Here is a 27,138-nt window from a genome sequence, read left to right as displayed (position 1 = left end):
CATGTGCTTTAGATAGATCTATCAGATACACATTTTTTTCTCTTCTGTAATTGCAAGTAGTAGCAATGAATGACTATAACATGTTCTGGAGTACACAGAAGAGAATGAATCTGTGCAGGCGAAAAACTCACCAGGTGATCTTTAATGTTTGCGGAAGATATGAAGGGTAATTTTTAACCGAGATGAAAGTAAACATCTGAAAAAAATGTTTCTAGTCAAACAGTACTTCTGTCTGCCATGCCTGAGAGCTACTTCCACATGGGGAGGGGGGAGAAGAGAATGTCACCTATAATATAATTAGAAAAACAGTTGCAAAACAGAAAGATGATAATATTATTCCCTTGAATAGCTATCATCTCCTGCCTTAAAAGACTTGTTGAAAGTAAATTCCAGTGGAACACAATAAGTCCAATTAGGATAAAATGTAATTTATGCCTCTTCCTAGATCTGGAACAGCAATTTTGATGCAGTGCAGGTGATAACTACAAGCCTGGCTGGATGGGGAAAGACAGTGAAGGCAACCAAAGACTGTCCCCATGAATCTACAAGACTCATTCTTTAACCTAGAGTTTGCCAGTCTAGCTCTTTGGTAGTAGGCTGGCTATGAATGCCTGCATCTGTTATGTGTGATTCCCTTCAGGTATCGGTAATTAGCAACAGTCTGATAATCAACTGGGAGTTTTACGTGCCACTCTGAGGGTGTCCTGGGAACATGTACAGGGCATTAAAAGGTGATAACCAAGCAATGGAGAGGAAAGCTATAGTATTTCTTGTGGCATGTTCCTTTTTTGCTATTTTTGACCTTGCTGATTAACTGATGATTTGCCAGATACGTAATTTTTGCATCAGTAGGTCGGTTTTTACAGCACTGACTGGGATTCATCTTCATATCCTTCTCGCTCACATTCTTTCCTAATGCAAATAAAAGTGTGTGTAACATCCCCCAGTGCAGCTGAAAATGGTGAAGGCAGGGCTAATGTTTTGTGATAATTTCTCCAATGTATTTAATTCTGGAAGATGTTTGTTTGACACCCAAGTAGAAAAAAATAAATATCCTTCATCCATGTAAAACTGAATGGGCATGAATGATTACTTTCTGAGATGCCCCACTCTAGAACTTCAGGAGTAGTTGTCAAATATGAGGGTGTTATTCAGTCTCTCTCAGCTCTTGGTACCTTAGCCCATCTGCTTATGTTTCATACTGGGGCAACTACAGAATAGCATTTCTTATTAGGAATAGCATTTCCTATTTAGGACCTGTTATGGCTCATTTCACATAGGGTGTACCTTGGTTAGTCCTAGATTTGGAGCTGCTGGTATTATCTGGTGTCATGCATATAGTAGGCTGTAGAAACAAGAAATTCAAGGTTTCCAGCAGAAATGAAGTAAAATTTGGACAGAACTCACTTTAAATATAAGTAGTTTTCATTAATTTTACAATGAGTTAGGAATGTCATGTTCAGGGTGTCTGAAATTCTCTTCCACCTGCCCTAATGTCAGTCCTAATAAGTTGCCAGGAAGATATGCTTTGAATATTCAATATAATGAATACAAATGACACATGTTAATTTTTTGTGCGTGAAATACAGTACATAGTGATGTTTGAGAGCATTTGAAATAGTCCTCTGCTGGGAAGTTTCTATCACGCTCAGGGCAACGCTTTGTGACAATATTAGTGATGGTAAGCAACATTAAGATACCAAAGAGTCAGAGTTCATATGTGAGATATTTCTTACCATGATTTTGATTCTTGTGTTGATCTCGACATTACTGAAAAAAGTCAACGAAGTTACTCTGAGTTATATTAGTGTTGTTTCTTTAGAGTTATATACTCTAGAGTTATGTACTTACGCGTCTGTAACTGTAGGCAGAGAAGTTAGAACAGAAGATTTGTATTCCATTATAGTTCCCTGCCTTTTGTTCAGTTTTTCTTCTTTTTCCCAGTACGCTTTTGCAGGCAACTGGCAATATTGCAAAGGCAACATGAACTTACAAAATCAATAACTTCTTTCTTTCAGAACTTCAAGGTATAAGCCAAACAGTGTGTACATAGCACTAAAGATAGGATTCCATTCTATAAGCATCTGCTTTTTCCATGAGATTTGCCTTTTGCTGATAGACTGATTAGAAATGTTATCTATTTCATAGATCTCTGCCAACTTGGTGGTGATTTTGAGCAGGCTTCTGGTGTCAGAAAGCATCTTGCTCTGTGCACAGAGCCATTGCTGTACAATGACGAGACCTTGAGGGCAAGGAATGACTAGCTCAAGGAAGGTCCTAATCTCGTTATTATATCGTAGAGTCTCAAGTGATTGTGAAGGATAAGATATGAACATGGAGAAATACAGTGGGTAAGGTTACAAGGTTGCAAAGGACACTAAAAACCTTTTAAATGTATTATATTCACCTAATAACAATCCCTCTCTCCCACCCTCATGAATGGAAGATTACATTTTGCATTATGACTTAGTTCTGTAGGGTTTCTGGTTGTCCAGTATGGACCAGATACTGCGATGCAGTTGTGAGAGATGATGCAAACTCCATTGATTTAGTTGAGGATAAGGAATGGGTTTTCTACCTGTTTTGAGCCTGATCCCTATCTCACTCCCTATCTCTGTCCCCCCTATCCCACTCAAGCATGTGAGTGAATTCTTGGTAATGTCTAGGGATACAGCACCTCGTGCCAAGATCACAGGAGTTATTTTCAAGACAAGAGGAAGTTCATGAATAAGACCAGGTACAACATTAAACATCAGAAGTGCTTTAGTAGTCTGTGGGTAATAGCCACATAAGGTATTGATTCAGGATGTTAGAAATAGTCTCTCTAAATTGCTTTAATGATGCCAAATGCAAGAGAAATTCCCCCTTATCAGTAAGGTGACAGCTTGCACATGACACTGAAATGTCACCAAATCAGCTGAAGAACAGACTTCTGAATGATTGCTCCTAGGTGTGTTTTCCCTGGAGGTTTCCTATTCAGAGACCTTTGCCTCTGTTTAGCTTTAAGAAGGATGTGGCTATTGTGTGAGGTGATAGCACTCCAGTTTGGAGTACAGCCCATCTTTGGTCTGTTTTCTACAGCCACGTGTTTTAAACACCTTTTAAGACAATTGTCATTCCTTTTCATTGGATTTTATCAGTAGTCTTTAACAAAACAAGTATGTTCTAGTAGCTTCTAATGGGTCCCAGTGGAAGCTTTAAAGGAGGAACTTAAATCTAGAAAAATAGATTACATCTAAGGCAATGTTCAGTCATTGCATGCACTAGGGTTGTTTGGCTACTCTGCTTAATCCAGAGGACATACATGGGAGCTTTTTACTATATCTCTGTGTCTTATGTGTAGATGTGAGCTTTTTTTTTTAAAACAAATGTATATGAATTCTCTTTATCTCTGCAAAAATGTTGTGTCCTGCTAAGGGCACCAGCAAATCAGGTTAATGTGTGGAAGGGAAAAAAATAAGACAAGAGGGAGCAAAAGCAATTTACTCCCTGTGCTGTCCACGTTTTTCACTGTAGAGGTATTTAGGACATGAGGATACGAGCGTGTGAGTTAATCAGTACAATACCTGGGCCAGGTACCCAAGGTTCCAGCCAGTATCTGTGTAAAGCTACAAAAAGCTGGTGGCCAGGTGATCTTTCCTAGACTGATATCGGTCAAGGGAGCAGCAGCCTCAGAACTGTGTTGAATCGCAGCCCCTGAACATTGCAGCGCCTTGGACATCAAAGCACCCCGTTCCATCCACAACCTGAAGCAGCCAGCCCTGCTACTTAAGGAAAAGGTTGCCCTTGCCCTCACTGCCTTTCTCTGTCTATTGTTTCTTCTCAGTCTGCTTCTTACCTTGGACTGTGTTCAGCTTTGCTCACCGCACGTCTTTCCTTTTTCTTACATCGTGACTCCACCCTTCGCTCTCTGTGTCTCCCTCCTTCCTAGTGCCACAATCCTTTCTTTGCGCAGACTTATTCCTGGCAAGTCTGGTTGCATGTGAGCCTGGAAAAGGTTCTTCAGTTATTCACAAGCTATTAGACTCCACATATGACACTACTTGTGTTATACCAGAGGCTTGGATAACTGATCTGATATAGTAATCCTTTGAAAGGAATAAGAATGAATGATTACACAAATATTTTGTCGCATTCCATAATATTGCTTTAGTGAGAGATGGAAATTTTCATGCTTAATGATTGCATGAGTATCGCTCTTCCAAGACTGCTAAAGAATGATGAACATTTAAGAGGAAAAAAAATTGACTTTCACCTACGTTCTACCTTTTTGGGACAAGCACCTTAGAAAAAAAAGGTGATTAATTTTCAGTTTACCTTTCCTTTAGCATAACAAACTTCCATTTGAAGTTTAATTGGATCTGTTCTAGGATGCAACTAAAAGTTAGTGGAAGATAAAAGGAGCATAGCAAGAAAAAAAATATTCAAAGTGAATAATTTAAGATCACATCCATAATTAATGGCATTTGGAAAGCTTCCTCTAGTGCTCTAATCATATCTCAAAATGTGCTAATTAGAGCAGTTTGGTACAAAACAGAGTATGCAGGTGTTGAACAGCTTCTTCTGTGCTTTTTTAAGAAATGTCGCGGTAACTGGTTCTCCTGGCATTAGTGCTCACATTTAATAAATGTTACCCTGTTTAACATATATTTGACAGCTGAAGAGCATGCATATAATTATTACCTTGTTAAAATAGGTTTGAAGAATGCAGAACAAAATCAGATATTTTTAGTATAGAAACTTAAGCTTGTAGTAAACAGTGGGGCATCCTATAACGGCCATTGGGGATATAACTAGCAAAGAGTTGAAACTGAAAAAGAGAAAGATTCAGTCTTCCTGGCCATGAAACAGCAAAGTTTCTAAATTCATCTGCTTGAAATTAATGTTATCTAAAAGTAGTCCTGATAATTCAGCAGAGTTAATTTGCTTACTTTGCTTTTGTAGTAGTACTTTTTGTAGTAGTACTACTTCAACTGTATTTAAGTGTTGATTGTTTGTTTGTTTTTGGCTGGGCACAATTTTGCTGGTCAATTACTCACTTATCTTGGAAATCAGTGACAACTGACACCACCGTTCCCTTTCTCTAATCCCTCTCCAGAACTAATCAGTATGTTCCAGAAAGAAATGAGCTGTGCACTCAGGTCTTTGCGTGCGTACATTTGTGCATGTATTGGTGCTCTGCCACAGTGAAACGGCAAATACCGAAGAGATGCTTAATGCACAGATGCCTCGGAACCCTCCTGACAGCTCGGCATTACTGAAACGGGAGCTGGTTCTAGGGGGCCGCAGTGTCCAGCAAGCAGGTGTGACAGTACTGTCGAACAGACAAATGAAACTGAAGATTACAGATTGCATTTAAAATGAATATATCATGCCTCTGCAGTATTTGTTTTATATGATTATTCTAGTACAAAGTTTTGTTTTATTGAGGTTCTACAAAATTTAGCAGAATGAAACAAATAGTTCTATAACTATTAATAGCTGTTATCATTTCCTTTAAGGCTAGTTAACCTGGCTGAGAGCGGAGTTTCTTTCTATTACATGCTACATGTTCATTTTAAGATACTTTCTTGGAGAGCCTGCAGTCTGAAATATTAATATTGCAAAATCTAACACAGGGGCTTAAACCTAAGGTATGTCCAATTTTTCAAGAGACTCAGCAGTATCTATCTAGTTCCCTTTTTTCCCAAGCAGTCAGCAGACTTACTGCCATCTATGAATTAGCTCTTTTTCTATGCTATATTCTCTTCATTCCTACCCATTAGCATTCAACTCTTTTCTGTCTTCTGCAGCTAGATGAATTATTCCCTGAGAACAATCATTTGACAATGAAATTTGCCCTTTTTGCATTTGTTATTTCTCCATGAACACATCACAATTTGCATTAATTAGTTTATTATTTGAAATTGTTTGATGAATAGTTTGTTCCAACCCATTTCACTCATGTAGCTAATATTAATTTGAGTGTTTCATCCTAGTGATTTGCCATTCAAACTGTGTCCTATTGTATCACGTGGTGATTGTTTCTGCTCCTGACCTGGATGACACAACTTGAGTCAATCAAAAAGAAAGAAATATGGTTCATGGAAAGTTTTCAAAGGAAAGTTTAGTTCTATTTTCTTACTATTTTCCGCAATTATTTTTTTTTCTTGAGAAAACAGTACACTTTCATTTTTGCATTGTGCTCTTCCTTTTTCTCAGTTTCAAAACTGCAAAAACATGAAAAATGGGGATTTTAAAAAGTCTCTTTTTTGTACTCCCAGTTCAAGGAGATGGAGTAAAATAAATTGGTATTTTATTTTATCCAATAATCAAATGTTTGCTCAGTTGAGGGCAGTTTTTCATCAAAACACTGTCTTTGTAATAAAAATATTTTTGACCAGTCCAAGTTATAAATTCTATAAACAGCCTCTGCTTTCCCAGGAATCACGATTCACCAATAGCAATATTTTGGCAGTAGTAAGTAAAATTCTGATGGGATTCAAAGGTTCTTCCACTACCTCCATTTTTGTGAGGAATGAAAATGATACCATCAGGAAAACTGGAAATATGTGCACAAGAAAAATAGAATAAGGTTTCAGAATTCACAAGCATTCCTTTCTTTCAGCTCTCTGTGATGTTCTGGTCTCTTGCTCTAAACTTCTGGTAAACTTTGGACTGTAATCACTTTATTTCTGTTAAAATAGATATTTTATCTCTGTACAGATCCAGTCTGAAAAGCATTTTCTTCAGATGAACAAAAAGCTATAGTGTTCAATAGGAACTCACAAATATATTTTGCCCCGAAAAAAGCAGAATTCTATAATCATATGTTAGACATTAGAGTAATATTTAAATCCTTCCTATTCTAATGTTAATTGTAAGGCGTGTTGAAAAATAGCAGTTGAGTAGTTTTTTAAAAAAAGAAAAAGAATGGGAAAAGAACTCCCTTAGACATGGATTATTTATTTGTTTTTAAAACAAATCTTGGGAAAAATGGGTGTGTTTCAGTATGTAATCATAGGCATTAAAATTTTAATTACTTAAAGGGTTCAGCAAATTTGCCTAGGAAACCATAAGGCGACTGCTCATGGCAAAATGATGGAAAGGCAGTAATGGGACACAAATAGGAAAGCGGAAAGGAACGGCAGTATAATTAATGCCATCAGCATGCTTGTATAGAAGATTGATCCTGTCAAGCAAACAAGTATCACTTCTGAGATCTCAGATGCGTTTGGTGAAGGCATCTCTGTGATATAGTGGATCCGAGGCATTTTTGAGACAGGTGATATACTGGAACAATGTTTAGTGGTAACTTTCTCATCAGACCAAAATCAAGAGAGCCCACAGAAGCAGGGTAGTGTCTGAGTGAGAGTAACTGTAAAAGTTCAGTTCGTGCTCCCATGGATTAGTTTCTGGGCAGATACTGCTCCTGTTTATTCTTGGCCCAGTCTAATCCAGGAGGATGACACCTGTAAATACTACACTTGTGAAATTTCTGATGACACAGAATTAGTGAGTGAATAATGATGATAAATTGCACATGGGATATAGAGGCTGCTCTGGATCGCTTACAGAAGTAAACAAGCAGGTAGTTCAACACAAACATTTTTGTGTGGTCACCTTACAAGGTTATATTTCCAGGCATGCAGAAAGTGTGTCAGTGTTAGGAAACTGGGACTTCATCCTTAAAATCAGTAACTGAAGAGACAAGAAATAACCAGAGCAGTGAAACAACTGAACGTCAGTGGGCAATCTGATGTAGCTAAGGCTCAATACAACATCTGAATCATTAGTTGGGAAATACATACGAACAAGGGAGTACTATTTTTGCAGTTGTTGTGGCATGAAGAGGGACATGAATGTTTCTATCTAGCTATTTTAATTGCTTAAGTGAGAGTTATAACTATTGTTATGAGTCATGAACCTCTGGCACTAATGATACACTCTTGTTTTGAGTTCTAATAGTCTTCAAAAAAGCTGATGAAGGATTGAAAAGGGTTCAGAAAATATTAATAGGAAAATATTTTTTTTCTAGGGAGAAACCAAGAAAACTGAATCTGTTTAATGCATCAAAGAGAAAATTAAGAGGTGGTAAGGGGAATGGATAGCTTATTGTAGGTGGTATTTCTGTCATAAAGATGGATCCATGTGGTTCAGGAGCTGGAAGCTAGACTAAGGTAAATTCTAAGAGAGTAATTAATCAGTGGAACAACTTTCCTCCAGTTATGACGGATTCTCTGTCACTGGCAGCTGCTAAATCAAGTCTCAATGTCTTTATAAAAGATATCTTAATACTCAAAATAAGATGAAACTCTCAAGAAGAAATCATTTATGTGAGATTTTTGGCCTACTGTGTAAGGAAGGAGAGGAAAAAAGATCCCCACTCTTAATATCTATTCATGAGACTTTTTTTTATAGTTTGCACAAGCTATCAATATTTAAGTCTTTCAAATCATTTTGAGATGTGTGTACAAAAGATGCTGTATGTCTTATCAGAGGGAATTCAAGAGCAAAATAAATATAATTATGATCAAATTGGCAAATAAAAGCAAAACAAAGCTATTGACTTCTAGGTATGCCAATTCTCTTTCTTGCAGCTGGGACAAAAACTGTATTGCTGTTTCAAGCAGATACAGAAAAAATACATGGAAAGTTCTCTCTGGAAATGATAGATAGGGCCATGTCTCTAAGTGCTTTGCTACCAGAGCTCCATATTAAGCAATTAAACAGCAAGTCTTTCTGGAGCATCAGCAAGTCAAAAAACCTGAGTGATGACAGCCACAACCTAAATAATTTTGTCAAGATATGTAATATTGCCTGAGAGTTGTGGACCGTGTGGAAGTCTTTTCCTGTCGGCAGTGAGGCAGGCAGCATTGCGTGGCTCAACGCAGTCTGCCTCTATGGTGGATATTTCTGTGCTGGAGTGCCACAGCTGTTTGGTTTTTTTTGTTGTTGTTTGTTTGTTTGTTTTTGGTTTTTTTTGTAATGCGAAGAAACTACAGTCACTTCTAATAAAAGTAATGGCTGAACACTGCATGCTGGTTTGTTATAAAACCCTTTGGTTTATACATTTTGCTCCTGGTTTGGAGTGTAGCATTTTAGCATCTTTCTGAAATTGCAAGCTGTATTTGTTGGAAAGGTTAGTAGAAAGCAAGTCCAGTGGCCAAGCAATGGTGTCCTTAGGGATGACTGGAAAATACCCAGGATCGTTCCTCTAGACCTGTATTTTATAACTTGGAGGAGAAATCTGTCCATGAAAAGAGAGTGCGCAAGACTAGCTGTCCCAGTGAACACTGGAAGTGCTTGCTTCACCTGCTTTTCCCAGACCTGTCAGAAACAGCTGCGAATATGCTCTGTGAGGGTGAGGAGGGGTGGGAAAGGGAGGGGAAGGGTTGTTACCAGTTAGCAGGACTTCCTGGAACAGCGTTGTGTATATCACTGGTGATGTCTGTAAGTAATGCACCCTGAGGGGGATGGTACAAAATCTGGTTAGGAAATCATCTCAGGTTTGGCCATTAATTTGTGGCATTGGCTTACCTTTTGGGTATGTAGGAATGGACTGGAAATAAGTAAATGAGTAAGTGAGGTAAAGTGATAGAGTGCAACTGCTTCTCATGGCAAAAAAGACAAAACCCAGTTTCTGTCCTGACTGTCATGTCTACATCTGTGATACTCTTTTCTCTTCATTGCTCCTTTAATTAAAAGAAACCTCTCTGCCTCTCTGGGGCACATCCCTGAGGAAAGATTGTTTTCGGATGAGAAGCATATTCTGCTCTTTCATCCTCTTCAAAACCTAGAGTTTGTTTTCCCTCTGTTTGTCAATCAGCATGAAAAAGCTTTTTTTTTTCTTTTTGCCTCTTAGTCCACCGGAAACAAATATGAAGAAAAGACAGAAAGCTTCAGGCATTTTTAACATGGGGGAATGCAATGCTGATGTAAAGCTGCAGCAGATGTACACCTAAATTAGATGTTAATGAGTACACAGGCACATATAAGTGAGCAGCTCTGAGGGTGTGGAAGGAAGCAGAAAGATGGGGCAGTAAAATGACTTTGATGTCGTCTGGGTAAAGGTACATTTAGACATTTTTCTGTCTGCTGCCGTTTCTTGTATCCAGCCTGGATTTTCTCATTACTGTGTGGCAGCAAATCATTTTGTTTCTTGCTGATACAGTGGGAGAAACTGAACCGCGTGCTCGCCTTCCCTCAGCCATGCTTTGAATTGCTTCAGTTCTCCAACTCCAGGGGAGAGTCTGCAGACCTTAAGTGGCAGAGATCTATGAGGCAAAATTTTTGGCAAATTTTAAGTGTCAGAATTATGGAGAAAGTTAAGGGGCAGATGGAGAAAAGAGAAGGTGCTCTGCACTTAAAAGGAATGGGTAAAGAGTACAAGCAGAGATGAAAGGGGCACAAAACAAGATGCAGAGACATGAGAACGAAGAAATTATTTCGGGCACTGAGATCACAAATCACCTTTGATTTGTGATTTACACACAGGTAAATTAGTGTGCAGAATGGCTAATCAAAAACAGCGTAACACCCAAGATTAAAAATACCTGTGAAGTAGGGTTAGGAAAGCACTGATAAAAGAAAACAAAATGCTATCAGATAAAGACACCAGAAACAAATAACATGATAGTAAGAGTGATGATAGGTTTGAACAGTTGCTATGCTGCTTGTTGAGAGGAATACATATATTATTCAGTGCATACAAATCTCCTTGGATGCATTTTTTGGAAGTAGTTTAATACCTAAAATCAGGGCGTTTTCATTGTCTTTCCTCAGTGCAGCATTACAAATCTTATTTACGGATTAAAAGGGGCTTTAGGCTCTGCAGTATTCCCAACAAAAGGCCTTTTCTCTCATGGATTTTATGCAGCTGATGAAGATCACAGGTCTGGTGTATGGTATACCTCCAAATTCCTGTAAAAACCATGTCACTTCCCAAGGCCAAGGCAGTGGGAGCAGTTTGGGAGGAGAGGTTCAGTGGAGGATAGGAGACGTGAGTGAGGACAGAAAGCTTTTCTTCACAGAGAACTGAGGGTCAGAGGCTCTGTTTCAGAAGGTTTTGGTTTTGTTTTTCTTGGATGTGCAACAGGAAGCGTTATGTGTATCCTTCACAACCTGCAGCAATGGACCTTACTGATGATGAAGGGATCTAGAGTCTGACGTCTGGTCTCAGATGGGGACTGCAGGCAGAGATGGCTGCTGATCTTGTGCTTCTAGGGATGCATACTGATGAAGTAAGTGCATTCTTTGTTTATTAGTTTCTTTGGAAAGGTATTTGGATTAACTTCTGTGGAAATATATTCTAATGTGGGCTCTAAGTACTTGTACTGATAGGCAGACAGGCAGACCAAACTGTCTTTCTATTTGTCTGCCTGCCTATCTGTCTGTCTACCTTTTGATCTAGCTATCTACATTTTTTAGTCTCCCAGTGGTACGGACAGCCTGTCTCTTCTGCTAAACGGGGACTCCCCTTCCTAACAGCCTGTCTGTTTGAAGCCAGTATAACTTCAGCATGAGAAAGGAATTTTACACCTGATAATAAAATAACATTTTTGTACTTAACAATGCATGAAGGTCTCGGTGCCCTTTGTGAAACCCATTACCTCCAACACACTTTCCCCTGCCCCTTCCACTGAATTAGCAGCTACCTGTGGCACTAGTACCTCCTTGCTAATTTTGGAGCAGGGAGTGCCTCTGTGTAGTCTGAGGCCAAGTTTTAACCTCTCATGGGGCCGAGGGAGCTCCTGAGTCGAGCCTGGAAAGGATAGGATGGGCAAACAGTGCAGAACATTTATACCTGGTACCTCAAAGAAGCCAGGAGGGCTAGGGAGAATCAAGAACTGACTAGTAAACCAGGGCTGTGCTCCCTGTCGCCTAACACTAGCATTGACACACACCTGGCTTCCTCACCCCTGCCTGGCTCATGGTGCAGAGGTTTGTGGCCTGAACCTCGCAAATACTGGCCTGCTGCAGGACTTTGGCTCCATGTGGAAGCTGAAGGGCAGTGTCAGGGTGATGGGAGGGCTAAGAACATGTGGAAGGTATTGACTTGCAGGTATAAACTGGAGCTCCAGAGGATTTTGAGGCACATTGTTGTTGTTGTATTTTTTTTTTTTTTAACTGAAGTAAAAATATCTAGTAGGATGTATGATCTTGGACATGACAAATAAGTCATAGCAAATACATTGCATACAAGAAAAATACAGCTAGTATACTTAACTAAAATATTTGCATAGCACTCATGTTGTCTATATTATAATGCCTAACCATATTCATATAGAACTTCCTAAGGACTATTAATGAGTCACAGAAAGTTTACTGTAGCCTTGTTGCATTATGACATTCTCTTCTGTAAACACTGCTTCCTTTTGAAAAAGTGTTTTTTAGTTGTATTTGCTACTTAGTATGTTTTCTACTGGCTTGCTACTTAGACAGTTCAAATTCTGACAGTTCACAGAAGTGAGCTGGCAAAATGGCAGGAATTCCAATGTATTGGCTAGTGCCAAGCAAGCTGAGTCATCCACATTTATTAAACCCGTAGATTAATTTTTCATCAGAGTGAAAAAAAATAATCTAATCTTATGTACAGATGCATAGTAGGTAACGTATAACAAAAATCCATTGTTTAAAATAAGATTTTCCCATAGTCTTTCATCCCCAGGTCCTTTATCAAATACATTGTCAAGAAACCAAGAGATAAGTATCAAACTAATTGATTGCAATATCATTGCTCCTTCTGCCTTCTCTCCAGAATTTGAACAGCTGATTCATGCCTAATGCTAAGGAGATACCTGTGTTATTGTCTTATGGGAGAAGAAGAGTGAGTATTGTAAAACTAATGCATTTTGTCTGTAGGGGAAATAAAATCAATATAGATTTAAAGAATCTGCCAGAGAAAAAAGAACAAGCTGGGATCCTTCTAGGAACCTTGTCTTCAGCGGGGAGCATTTGTGTTCTATTTAAAAATGCAGAAGTAGCATTGACATCTAGTGTTTGTTCCAGTATTTTACTAAAGAGATTTAATGGTCCACAATTCAATTTGAAGTGAAAGTATCCCCCAAATGACTCTTTATAAAGTCTTTTGGAGACCAAAGTCAATATCTATGGGCCTTTGGAGATGCAGCAATTGATTACCTGTCCAAGTCAATGAGCATTAAAACCCAAAGAGATTCAGAAGTACATTTCACTGTTACAAAACCTCACCCCTGATACCACTGATGCACATTGACTGGTCCACAGTGAAGTTCAGTATATAAATAAAACATCTTGTTCTGAGACCTGATTGAAGTTTTGTAACATCTAGAAAACTGTAAGTTAACACCTTTCGCCGTAGTGCTGGTGCCTGGATTTGTGCCTTCAGTACATGTTTCACTGCATGATGGGCATAAAGTATATCAGATTTTGGAGACGCTTATTCCTTTGTCTGCTAACGCTGTTGTTGTTTGACTCCTTGGCTTGTAGAATAACGTCACCTTGTCTTCTCAAAGCTCTTTTCAACCTGAAGAGCTCTGCCAGCAGTATACAAGAATCACTTCATCCCCTCTAAAATGAAGTCAATTGAGCAATTACTTCGTGACCCTCTGAAAGGCAGGAGCTGATTAAGAGAGCCAACAGTTTATGAGTGAAAAGGAGAAAGAACAGTGTTCAACTGTAGCTGCGTACGACAAATAAACTGCTAGTGACGGAAACTGGGACTCAGTAGGGTAAGGAGTTGATTCAATCTTTTGGAAAATAAAACCACTTCTCTGAGGAAATTGCTAATTTTATGAACTTAGGATCTAGGTTTTACATCTTACCTGAAACACATAATTTATGAATGCTAAGTCAGGGGATTGTTGCACTAACTGAAATGGAAGTGGGTAGTTTCTTGGAAATCTGATGTCATGTATTTAATTTCTTTTTTTTCAATGAATCTTATGGGTGAGTACTGATGATTAAGCAAGATTCCATTGGAGGGGTATGCGATAGGTCTTCTAATTATGAACCTTAATTCAGGGTCTGCTGTACCTGTTGTAAGAAGAGCAACAATATGAGGAAATAAGTATTGTGATAGCTGACTTCAATATAAAGACAGCAAATATTTTCTTGGGCGGGGGGGGGGTGGCACAGGGGAGGCAAGAGGTAACTTTGTCGTGCACTGGTGTTTGAGTTTGGAAATCTTATCAAGTGTGTAGCTGAGATCCTGTCCATCTTTTAAAAAAGGTAACAAGGACAGTCTGGACTGTGGGATAAGGAGCCTCCCTGTGGCCTCCAAAATGTTGTAGACTGTGTCCTGATAGAAGCTGTTTTCAGGCACACGAAGTACTAGAAGGCAATTTGAAGAAGCCAGCATTGATTTACTAGGGGCAAATTCTGCCTTCTACCATGGATTGACTGATGTTGTGGATGAAGGGAGGGAAGTTTGTTGTTTGCAAGCACGTGTCATTTAGCACAGCTTTCTACACAGTGTTCCATAGTATCCTGCCAGCCAAACTGAAGAGATGTTGACTAGGGTGTGGACTACAAGGCGGGTGTTGAGATACAATTTAGAAATGCACATGGAAATATGGATGAAATGCACATCAAAGTGTCAAATAGATGTGATGTACTGTCTTTCTAAACAGTGGTTGCTAACATCTGTCCTTTGCTTTCTGTCTACCATGGCAGAGAAATGTTGTGAATTTAAAGACAACTAAGGGCTTCGCTTTATTAGAATAGTCACTTGATTATTAGTATGAAGAGTTAAAATATATGTTGATTTTTATGCTTCACATATACAATATTCCTATGGGTTTTTTTACATTTCCTGTGTTCACAGAGAGCTGTTTATTGCTTTTCTTTTAGTTTTTGAATGACGTAATCAACAAATGTGTCATGAGTGGATTTACACTGTATATTGAGATATTAAATAGCGGTAGCAATCCAGCTTCAGAAATCCCTTTTTATGGAGAAAAATATCATAGACAAAGAAGTCTTTTTTTCTTACATTAATTAATTAAATACATACATTTTTAAAATACTGAAAACCAAAGGTAATGAAAAGAAAATTCAGTGTTTCGAAATACATTTGGAGTTATTTTTCTTTCTTTTTTTTTTTCTTCTAGTATTATTATTCCTTATCTTTCCCAGAAGGTTAGTGCATGAACTCTGTTGTGTTCCAGAGTGAGTTCTACCTGGAGGCTGCAAGAGCTGAGCCAGCCTTTCCTTGCTGATTGCTGCTTTTTTAAACAAACAAACAAACAAAACAACCAAGAAAACCTCAAGTCTGGTCCATTTTTCACATAGGTCCTGATTTGGTGAGCAGTTAACTGATTTGGCTAAAATACACATTGAACCTTAAATATAGTCATAATTTCACTGAGTCATCTGGATTATTCATATGCCTAGAAGAGATATAAATAGGATTAAATATATTGTTAAATCAGGTGTATATTCTGTCACAAAGTTTTAAGCTGCTGTTTCAGTTATGAAAACTTTGGGAATTTCTGTGTCCCATAAATAAGTAAAATTACTGTAGAGATATAGATCTGTCTTGACCTACTGGAATTTTACTGATTTGACAATAGTTGCAGACTTTTGCTAGTCATAGGAAGGAGGCCAACCATCTCCAAACAATTTGGTTGTTCATAACTTCTTCTCACAGCCCACTGAGAAGCGTACTTTTTCCTTTAGTTTTGACAGTTAATTTAACACGGAGAAAATTAGTGGTGTTTTGGTTTTTTTTAGATTAGAAATAATTGCAAAGATATATTTACTTATTTAGTATTTTGATGTGGAACAGGGAAAGCTCATTATCGAATCAGGCCCTCAGCCGTATAATCTGATGACATTTTGTCTTCTCTAGATACAGTTAATCAGAATTTTTAATATGTAACTGTTTATGTACCATAGAGAAATAGCAGGTGGCAGTGAAAATGAAATGAGGTTTACTTTGGGAAATGTTTCAATCCCGGATTCTGGCATCTGAACTGAAGTCTCAAACAGTTTGAGGAACATCTATGAGAAATAAGAACTTAAACTCATTATCTGACCACTAAGAGAAAGGTGCTTTTATTTTGTTTGTCCAGGAAAAGCAATGTTAACTATGTATCATTACATTTATGGTTTATCAGCCTCACTTTTGTCTTTGGGAAGGACCTAGAAGAAAGCAAGATTAACTGATTTCCAAGGCCAAAAGAAAAGTATAGATATGAGGTATGATATACATTAAAGCTTCTTGGGGATGAGGGTAGCTGATGAATCTCATACAATACTCTTTCCTGAAACTAAATCAAGAAAGTCAATGAAGCTAAAGTTAGTAGATAATTTTTGACGTCTGGAGATGGAAAGGACTCAAGAAATAGTCATCTTTTCCAGACAGACGTTATTGGTCCTCAACCTGGGAAGCAAAAATATTATGTAAGATGAATGATAGAGGCAAATGTGCCTGCTATGTGGCAGATGTGTAACTGAATGCTCCCGGCCAAATCCTCTTTCTTTTCTTTGGACAAAATATGAGGAATTTGACCATTTGGGTTTTCTGAAAGCTTGATGCTGAAGATGCATAGCAGGTCTGACAGAGAGGTGGATTTCTGCAATGGTGAAAGGCTGCCCTTAGAAAAATCTTCTGATTTTGTGGTCTTACAGACATTGTCGCTCCTACAAGGACTGCATGTATACAGGAGGTCTATTGAGAGGGTGAACGGACAGCTAAACTGATGTTCTTTTCATGCAAGTTTTTGGGCCTGGGAAATCCCAGACTAAAATACGATGTTCCAGGCTGAGGTAAACACCAAACTTAAGTGCCTTGAAGGAAAGGCTGAGAGGCAATGAAATGAGGGAGGGAACAGACTTGAGGATGCAGGACTGACAACCCCAGAGTCCAATATTCTCTCTTAAACCACCGCACCAGCAGCAGAAGTGGCTCTTCCTCCTGTTATGCTTTTAAAAGCTCTGAATCTTCATACTCACATCAGTCATGAACTGAAGGGAAGAGCCTGAAGGATGAAGCGAGTATTAGGATGTTTAGTCACTTGTATCTTTGCTATTGCTGCAAGCAGAAGAGGAAGAGCTGGAACTGCTCTTGTGACTTTTTAAAAATGGCTTTAACCTGTTTTAGCTTCTTTGAAGGAAATGCATCCTAGCTATTCCTGCGCAACTCATGAAACTTCAGATTTTTTTTTTTTTCTCTCCACCAGCCATCCTGGAAATAAGTAACTCTTTAATTATCCTTGTTTTACTGATCTAAGACACACAAAGTCTAAGTGATTTGACCACAAGGAAAGGATTTGATGCACAAAGAAATTTGTGACAGAGCAAACGGTTAAATCCAGTATCCATATCCCAGACTATCCTGCTTCCCTGTAAACAGCTGTTCCTTAGTGAGTGGATTAAGAGACAACATTCGGTTTAGCACCCATAAAGCCGTATAAAAAAACATTCATTGCCAATTTTAACAAGTGAATTATGGGGGCAGACCTCCACCTGCTTTTTTAATCCCAGTTGTCACAAACTCTAAGAAATAAAACGAAAATGTATCTCCACAATTACATCCACTGATAGTGAGAGATACTTCTAAACAGAGATCCGATTCATGCCAAGTCTTGAGCAGAGAATTTATCTGCTTGCCAGAGGACTTGCTCTTCAATGCAAACCCTGTTTGCTACTGTCATAAAGGTGTGACACACAAGATCAGGGTGAGAATGATCAGGGTGAGAATTTCCTCTCCCTGATCTCCTAACATAGTCAATGTGACCAAGGTTAATTAAAACCGCTGTCACCTGACTGAGGTCAATATGCAATAGCTTCTGTAGTTAATGCTACAGCCACCTGATAAAAAACCATAGATCGGAGGGTTAGTAATCCATATTTGCTAGGGCTACACTTTACTTCTGGGAGGAAAAAGGGAAAAAAAAAAAAGGGCAATAAAAGAGAGCTTCTGTGAAGTGCAAGTCTGTGACAATGACTGGAAAAGCTGTGTGTATCTCCCAGCTGAACTGTGGGGTGACTAGTGGGGAGCTGAGATTAGGTTTGTGCAGTAGCCCAGTCCTCTGAGCATTGGGATCTTGCTCAAAGAAGCACACAAACATCCCACTCCTTTTTAAAAGCAAGTGTCCAGGAAGGGAAGGTGGCACTTTGTAGCAAAATGCTGAAAAAAAAAAAAAAAGAAAAAGAAAAAAAAATGGGGAAGTCCAGCTAATGCAGGCCAAACTCCAAACTCTCACAACTGTTTGCCACAGGGAAAGAGCTTCCAATTCAAATCACTGTGAATCATTTTACCTCAGCACTGACCTGTTGATGTCTAAGTAGAACAAACTCCCTTCAGTAGAAAATGAAATATGAGTTTACATCCTGATATGAAGATTATTGCAGTGTTATCAGGATCAGTTTCTATATTACCACATGCTGCTGGTCAGTGTTTGCACAATAGTCAAAGACTTCTCCCTTGCCAGCTTGACAGCTTTAAACCTCTCTCATTCTTAGCCCTCCTCACAATTCCTACTTAAATATATAATATGTAATTCTAGGAAATATTTTGAAATACAAAATTAAACCTAAGTTATGCAAATCAATTAGAAATATAACCCTTATAATTTTTCAAAGTTAACCATTAAGACTCTTTTGTTGGTTTTGTTTGGTTGCTTTTTTCCCCCCAATCTCTGAAGCTCCATGCAGAAGTTTCAATTAGTAGGGATTCAAGGGCTTTTTGAGCAAACAGAAATTCTTCTCCATCTTCCTGTCATGCCCCAGAAGAGACAGACCCTTTCAGAACTGCAACAGTGTGGGTCTCTGCCTATGCGTTTGTCAGCTCTGGAATGAAACAAGTGGCAGCGGTTAATGGTCCTGTGTCCGCCGCTCTAGAGCCATAGGAAAGGAATGTCACTGTTCTCTTTGCAGGATGTGGCTAGCTTTCATTGACCTGAGTGAGACCCTGGGAGTTTTATAAAAGCCAAAAGTATTTCTGTATGATGACAACTTCTGAAAGAAGAAAAAGTTAAATGTCCTCACAAACATGTAAGAAACAGTTTCCATGTCTCCAAGCAGTGTTAAGGATGGATTTTTATTGAATTTTCTCTCTTCTATGTATGCTTGTTCTCTCGTGCTCTTTCTCTCTCTGGAGGGATCAATGCAATCTTTTAACAAGGTGAACTTTGAAATAGAAATCACAAAACTATTTTCTACAGTACTTCAGAAAGGAAAAAAAAGAAACTCTAACATGTACGGAGAAATGACAAGTCACAGTTGTCTAAAGCCTTAGGGGTTTGATGGTTCAGTCTAGTTTGCATATGAAAAACTTTCACATACATATGGTTAGAGAACCACACACTATTTAAGATGGTAAGAATGTCGGCACAGAGTTATCCACATGCCAAGTAATTACTTGGTTGCATATCCCGTTTGGGACAAAAGTCAAGCCGTCAATCTTTCTTAACAAAGTTACTGATTCAGAATGGACCTGACTTACAGGTCTAGTAGCTTTATTCCACCTCTGTTCCCACAATTTATTGCTTATTTGTAAATCGGGATATATTTATATGATGTCCTTTTCACTGTGAAGTCTGAATGTTTCATAGTAGTGCATCAGGCTATATCAGTCTCAGTTCATCCTTCTTAATCTCCACTCGCATCTGCTGAATTTGTCCACAGTTACCTTCTTTCTTCTATTCTTTCACACTCATGCTAAATACTTTTTTTTCTCCCTCTGCCTGTCATCTCCTCTGTTTGGGATTATTCTGATCTCATCGTGCCTCAGTCCCCTGATCCTTTACAGCCATGCATAGAGGTTTTCTTTCAAAAAGAATGTTGTTATTCTTTCTGCTCCTTCCTTCTTCATGAGGCCAGATCTGGGTGTTTACTCATTCACTGTAAATTCAGTCTATTAAAGCTGGGCATTGGTGCTCTGTCAGATCACCAACTGCTGCCCAGAAGGGAGCTTCTCTGTGACTCCTGGTTTTTAAAGGCTTTGGGAAGGCCATGGCTTACTGCAATACATTATACTCTAATACATCTTTTTTTCTACTTCTCTCTTTCTGCCTCTAGTCAGTAGGTACTTACGTGGAAATGAAATCAGATTCTGGCTCCTCTCTGCTGTCTGCCTCACAAAAGCATCTCTGTCAAATTTATTTGACAATCCAATCTGTTCCCTATGTGGTCATCGTCAGAACTACTCAAACTTGCTTTTAAGCCTGCAAAATGAAAATGTGGAATATAATTAATACCCCTTTTTTTTTTTTTAAGTCACCATCTTCAAGCTGGTATCTAGTTTTAAACCTCACCAGATTTGCATACGTAGAAAACATATTCTTCTGCTGAAAACTCATGTACTTAGTGCACTATGGAATTCCAGTTATGTAGGTATGCCAGATTCAATCGGAAAATATCAGTTACTTGATAAATCTTCAAAATACCCTACTAATATCTGGATGACCTGTGTTTAACTTTTTGGCTCGGCAACAGATTTCCTTTTGTGGCCTTGGATGACTCCTTTACTTTGTCAACTTCCACCCATCCACAAGAGGCAGTTTTGTTGCCAAAGGTTCACTACCTTCTCACAATGTTGTAGATAAAACGCACCACTGAAAATGAGTCTCTGAGACGTTTCTGTGAGGAGGGACTATCTAATGAGGCAGGTAGATGGAGTTAATAATAATTTTCAGCCACAAGCAATGGCATACTGACACTTCTAGTAATCTCACTGCCTGTAACCTACTGTACCTCATAACAAAGATTAAAGTCCCACAGGGAGCCACAGAGAGTCTGTGCTTCTTTATCCTGCTCATTTCTGAGAGTCATCCTCCTCATTGCTGCTTGATTTAAAAGAAAAATTGACACATGTGATGGTTGGTTTGGATAAAGGTATGCTAATCACTGACTGTTTTCTGTTTATAAAGGCTGGCTGCATTGTTAAAAGTTTCAGCCCTAGTATGTAGCTTTGGAAGCCAATACGATTTAATTGCAGGCGGGACACAGGAACATTAATGAAAGAAAAATACAGTCTTTGTGAGCAAGGAACAAATTATTGAGGGTTTTTATTTTTTTTTAGTGGAAGATGAGGTCATTGTTAACAGCAAGATGGCTCTCAGAGATAGCTGCCTGCAGGAATAGATTGGGGGTTTATCAGGCTGCCAAGCTGCAGCGTTGGGGATTTTTGAAGTGTGAAGAACGTGTGAGATGCTTGTCCAAATGCTGAGGGAGAAAGCAAGGCCTTGACAAATAAATCCAGTGCAATTTTTAGTGAAATAAATCTAGCTCTGCTTAGAAGCTGGAACTTCAGTTTTTGCCTATGAAACCTGTTCTCCTGTCCTGTTCTTTTGATGAGGCCTAAGGCAAGAGCATCTAAAAATAGTGGAGAAAGAGGAGGGAGAAAGGGAGAATAAACCCTTCCCGAACTTCTAATATGTCTTGATTTTCTGTCATCTTTAAGACAGGGATGCTTTCTTACACTGTATTGAGCATATTGTCAGTGCAATTCAAATACTGCTATTTTTATTATTAATGCTATAAAGATCCATTAAGAAGCAGGTTAGAGTGACAAATCTTTCTCAGTCTCACATATAAAAATTATTGCATGCAGATATTACTCTGTGTGTACGTATACATATAAATATTGTTATCATTCTTGGGTTGATTTGCAGTGTTTATTGTATGGAAAAGCCAACACGTAAGTATTGTTTACATGTACTAAACTCTCTTCACAGAGATGAGAAATTTCTTATCTCGCCCTTGACTGAGAGAAGCTCTTTACTCAATCAGCATCACTGGCTTTATGCTGAAATTCCACAGGCCAGTTGAATTCTCACTAGACAGCTGCTGACCTGCTCCATCACGTCCCCAAAGCGCTGCCAAACTGACGGCTGTTACTGAGTTCCATAAAAATACAAAAAGGTGCTCCTGGAGATTATTGTGAGTTATGCTGGCTGCACTTTCAAATCCCTGTCTAATCCCAGATGAGAAGCTGCTCTTTGTAAGGCACGTCCCTTACCTTGCGTTTCATCCCAGAGCTGTTCTGCCATTGATGGTAGGGATGCTCAGCTGACACCTCTAAATCCCCCTTTGAAAAGACAGCATTACCCAGGGATTGCACCCTGAGTTCTCTTCCCAGTTTCTCACGCCTGCTGTAGCCTTCTCCATCTCACCTCCACATGCCCTTCTGTTTAGCTGCTTTTAAAAGATACTGGCTGTCTTTATAAAACACATTCATTGCTACAGATGAAAAATGCCTTGTTGTGATCTAAGTAGTTATTTTGCAATTGGTTGCTTTTTGTTTCATGTTTTGGTCTCTAGTAGGTGAATATGATTTCTGATTTTATCTTTATATCTTCCTCTTTATTGCAGAGGAGCTATCTCACTCTAATAAATCATTTCTTGCCCTTTAAGAAATGGGAATGAATGAGGGTGTTACTGCACCTGAGACTGCAAGTACACATTTGAGTGTGTGTGCATCTGGAAAAAGCTGCGAATGCTTACTGCGCCAGCAGACCTGAAGCAGCAAGCTTTAAACCTGTTCCACAAACTGAACTAACTTCAAGGAAGAAAGAGATATTTTAAGATGACAAAGCTTAATTTTGTGCTTAATTTTGTGCGTGGGTGCACCTGTAAATACATCTGCACATGGAACTGCTCAGAAGCCAACTCTATAACTGTTACAAGCTGTGCTTACGTTGCACTCAGGAAGAGAGGAAATCTTTATTACTCTTTCAACACTTGAACCTTAATTTATGCTATGATCATCCGTTTGAACTAGTATCACTACTGAGGCTTTAATTTTAAAGTAATTTAGAACATTTTTCCAAAATGTGGTGGCTTCTGGTTGCATTTATGTAGCGTTCACAATATCTACATTGCAGGAAAAGACAAATTTTTTTTTAAAAATACAGGCTGCTAAATCAGTCACTTCAACAACAGGAAATTATAAAATTTAAAATTCCTCTTGAACTATGTCTATCCAATGGACTTTAGGCTGTTACATCTCTGATACTATACGTCTTCTATTTCAGGCTTCCAGGCTGAAACTCTTCTGGCTCCTTTTCACAGGCTTTTTCATTGTGTGAACATGAGCTACAGCTCTCTGCCGAACCCTCTGTTCCCGGCACCATGTCCTGTCCCTTTCTCATAGTACCCAGGTCTCTTCCGGTTCTTTTTTGCCAGGCAGCTCCCTCCTCTGCAACACGGCAAAGCTCGCAGGTGCCCCCGAGAGCACTGAGCTGCACATGGGGAAAGTCCAGCTCATTGTCACTTCATGACCTTTTGTTGCCATGCTCTAGTGAGTCTTTAACGTGACCCATCTCACACTAGGATTTCCAAAGGTGTGTAACTTATCCAGTGCCAGTTAGGTTTTCTTGGGGATGACAAAAAGCCCATTCAAATCTGCAAATTTGAATTCCAGATCAAGGGGTAGGAATGGAACTCATTTGAAAACTCATGAGAAATGAGCAACATATTTTTTACCTGTGTTTTGGAATCATTCTTGTCTGAAATAATTAACCTGTAAGTTGTGCTCAACATAAAAAAGGTTCAGACCACAGTCAAAGCAAAAAATTAGTGTCCAATACCTGGAAATTTCTTTCTTGGGAATTATTAAATTTTGAAATTCTGTCTTATCTCCCACTGCAATTGAGTGCTTCCACTCTAAATTTCAGATTAAAAGCAAATTCTAAAATCTTTTGTTTCAGAAATCTTATTGAAGGTTTCATTTTGATAACATTCAAGTTGTTCATTTACACTTTGTCATTAAGACTTGTGTATTTTTGTGTCTCTTGACACTAATCCATCTCCCCAAAGGGAATATATGTTAGCTTTCTTATGCCCACAGCAGTAGCTTGTATCACTTTAGAAGCCCTTATTTTTGCCCTTCATGTCCGTTATCAGAATAAATTCTAGGTGGGCTTTGACTTTCCTGATCTCATCCATCCCTGCATGCTTGAACAGAGTCTCTATGTTCCTGTCACGGCATCTGCTCTGCTTCTATGTCTTGTACCATTCCCTTTTATGCTTGAGTTTAGTGCCAGGAGCTACTTGCTCATCCACACAGGCCTCCTGCTACCTGTGCTTCATTTCCTGTGCATCCAGATAGACCATTCTTGAGCTTGGAGGAGCTGATCCCTGAAGAGCAACCAGCTCTCCTGGACCTTTCTTCTTTCCAGGACCTCTCTTCTCTCCAGGACAGTTACCCATGATCCCTGAATAGGCCAAAGTCTGCATTCCTGAGGAGAACCAGCTTATAGTTGGATTTTTTTGCTATTAACACTATTTTTACTTGCAGTATCTTGTCTGGAATTAATTTTTTATAGTTAATAAGAAAATTTATTTCCCTATTTTAAAAAAAACTTGATTTTTTGTTATATTGGGGAAATATTTTGATTTTGTGTATCATTATTATTATAAACATAAGTTTGGCAAGCTAAAATTGTAGGTGTTAGATTATATGGTTTAGGTGAAAAAAAGCAGTAGTTTTCCATTAAATATGGATTCAGAAATATTTCTATTTATCGTTTTCAACTTATAAACTATTTCATTTGACCTTTATTGCCTGGATCTGTTAGCTACATCTTTTTCTTCACATAAACGTATGTATGTCTTTGGCTTCAGAGAATGGAAGTCCAATGCAACTGCCAGACTGGAGGATTTTTTAACAAACACCTAAGCCAATTACTTTTTATTTTCTGAGCCTCGACAAACTTGGAAGCATGGGGAATAACATCAGTGGGGGTTTGGATTAAAAAAAAAGTATCATCACGCTATGGTTTCCATCTTTCCCAACGTCACTTATTCTTTGCAGAGGGATTATGCCTGGTATGGAATTTCCTGCAGAAGTAAAACAAAAAAATCAGGCTGCAACGTAAGTAAGAAAAGGTAAGAAAGTTCAAATACACAAGGGGAAGTAGAGACAGGCATGAAGCCAGGCAAGAAAGAGTATGCAAATACCATGAAACCTGTGTATTCAGGTGGCCAGAGTTAACTAAATAAACTAATTTCTTTTTTTTTTTTTTTTTTTGCTAGAAATGCTGCAGTTATTTTACTTTTTTTTGCCCTTTAGACAGCTGAAATGATAATTAAGTTTGTGTCTCTGATGCTGGAGATTCTGAAGAGAAGAAATATGTCAGAAATGAGGACAGGAAGAAAGAAGACTGAGAGATAAATGTTCATTATGAAAGGAAAGCTTTGAAAAAAGCAGAGTCAGCAATTCTAGAGACATCAAAAATATATATATTTGAGACGCTCCTGCTAATATAGTTTTTGTTACATTGTTGTTCCTTCCCCTCCCCTTTTTTTTAAAGTATCATATTTAACATGATAAATATAATTTGGACATCTTTATGAAATATCTTCTGTCATGGGATTTTATTCCTCCTTGAAAAATTGCAGGAGATCTTGGGCTCAGAAGAAGGGAGTGGAATTATCAAAATTGTCCTTATTGGAGACACAGGAAAAACACTGACATACCGTTGCTTCACTGGGCCACCACACAGGATGAATTACTGGTTTTATGGCGTATAACTGCAGTCTTAGCCAGGGATGCTAATGCTTATAGAGACCTCTGTGCACCAGCCAGAACTTGGAATAAATTTGGTTTCAGGCTGGGTACTATTCACCTGGATAAAAAGAAATGTTGCATTTCAGTCTCCAGCTGCCATCCCGTGCCCAAGTCCGTTGCTGTTCCTCAGATTCTCCCTCTCTCCCTGCTTCAAACTATCCAAAATGATCAGTCTGTAACTTAAGCTGTGAAAGCCTGGGCTTTCATCTGTTGATCATGGAAGTCTTCCCGGTCCCTAAATTTCCTCCTTCATCCCTTGTGAAAATCAAAGAATAATGTAACTGCTTTATGTGAGACTTCATCATTACTCTGCTGGGTCTATGGTCGTAGATCTGATACTGACATCGCAAACCAGCGTAATCTCTCACCATCACCTATTTTCTGATAATCTCTGGATGATAATGCAATTGTTTTTGTTTCCAAAAGCTGTGCTGTTTTATTTACTCCTTTCCATTTTGTGATGTATACTTAGCCAAAGTCAATATCTCTAACTGGGAGATGACTGGATATTTGCCATTTGTTTGTGTGCAGAGTTGTCTCTCCCCTGCGTAATATATTCAGTGTCACATTTCTCATATGGCATTATTTCTTCCTCTGATACAGTGGTTTATGCATGTGTCTGGGAATTGTGTTTCCCTTTGATTTATTAGCTAAGCACAAAAGGTTTGTCCTCTTATTGCTGTCTTTATTCATACAAGTCTTAGCACGTTTCAGCAATTCCAGCTACAGCTCGCTTACGTCTGTTTTCTTTTGAGCCTTGTTTGTTTCACCTAATTACTTTTGCAATAACTATTTTGAGGTTTTCAACAGTCATTTTTTACCGAGGTAGTTTATTCTTTATGTGTTTTTATATCCTGGTTGGTCTCCCAAGTGGAGTTTCTCAGCTGTGTGCATTTAGTTTGTTCTTGAGTAATTACAGGAGATCTTCATGAAAGGAATGAAAATGTAAACATATGGATGGCGTGTGAGTGGCATCTGAATAATGTGAGTGAGTAGAATATACCTGTCAGAGTGGTGGGCAACACAGATGAACATCCATGTGTTGATACTCCCTTTCAGATCTTACTTGGTGCTATGAACGCTTGGTCCTGCATCATAACAAGAGATTGGACTAGAGGCTTCCTTGAGATCTGTTGCAAGCCTACTTTTTCTTATTGTTGACGGTCTGCCAAAATGTAAGAGAAACACATTGTTCTATTCTTGTCCCAAAACGATGGTTTCACAGCTTGCTTTCCTAATGGGCATATAAAATGAATTCTTCTATTGTCTCTTAGATCCATCACTGTTACTTTTCAGTTCCCCAGACTTCCCACTTTTGTCTCTTGCAAAGAGAATAAAACAACTAAAGAACCAATTAATGATATTCACAGCCAACCAAAGCCCAGAATTGTTTTCCCACAGCTCCCTTGAAATGCCAGTAATGACACAACGCTTAGCGATTGTGTAGGTTTTGTTTGTTAATGTCAATAAAGCACTTCAAGAATCCTGTGCAGTGAATGACAGATATGATATCCGAAGGCAGATATGAAACATTTTGTGCCTTAGCAACATGGTTGGGATCTGGATTCTGAGCCCAGCTTACTCTAATAAAGTTCAGCGTGCTCATGGCCAGGCATTGATTCAGACCTGTCCTTCTCATCAAGAGAATACCAGGGAAA

At 38.7% G+C, this 27,138-nt stretch overlaps 1 long non-coding RNA gene across 2 annotated transcripts in view; it reads left to right on the top strand.

Annotated features, from left to right (window-relative positions):
• Positions 1–26,583, top strand: part of LOC141740037 (uncharacterized) — a 67,271-nt gene extending 40,688 nt beyond the window's left edge. Inside the window, exons 2-6 of one of the 2 annotated variants that reach the window (XR_012585865.1) lie at positions 11,078–11,222; positions 12,740–12,808; positions 13,450–13,691; positions 24,725–24,798; positions 26,540–26,583. This is a non-coding gene — a long non-coding RNA (uncharacterized LOC141740037). Of the gene's footprint in view, positions 1–11,077; positions 11,223–12,739; positions 12,809–13,449; positions 13,692–24,724; positions 24,799–24,945; positions 25,806–26,539 lie in introns of those variants that run through there. The other variant, XR_012585864.1, reaches the window with a different exon arrangement.
• The last annotated feature ends 555 nt before the right edge of the window (positions 26,584–27,138 follow it).

This window comes from Larus michahellis, chromosome 3, assembly GCF_964199755.1.
Source record: "Larus michahellis chromosome 3, bLarMic1.1, whole genome shotgun sequence".
Lineage (NCBI taxonomy): Eukaryota > Metazoa > Chordata > Aves > Charadriiformes > Laridae > Larus > Larus michahellis.
This window is presented reverse-complemented; position numbering and strand designations above follow the sequence as displayed.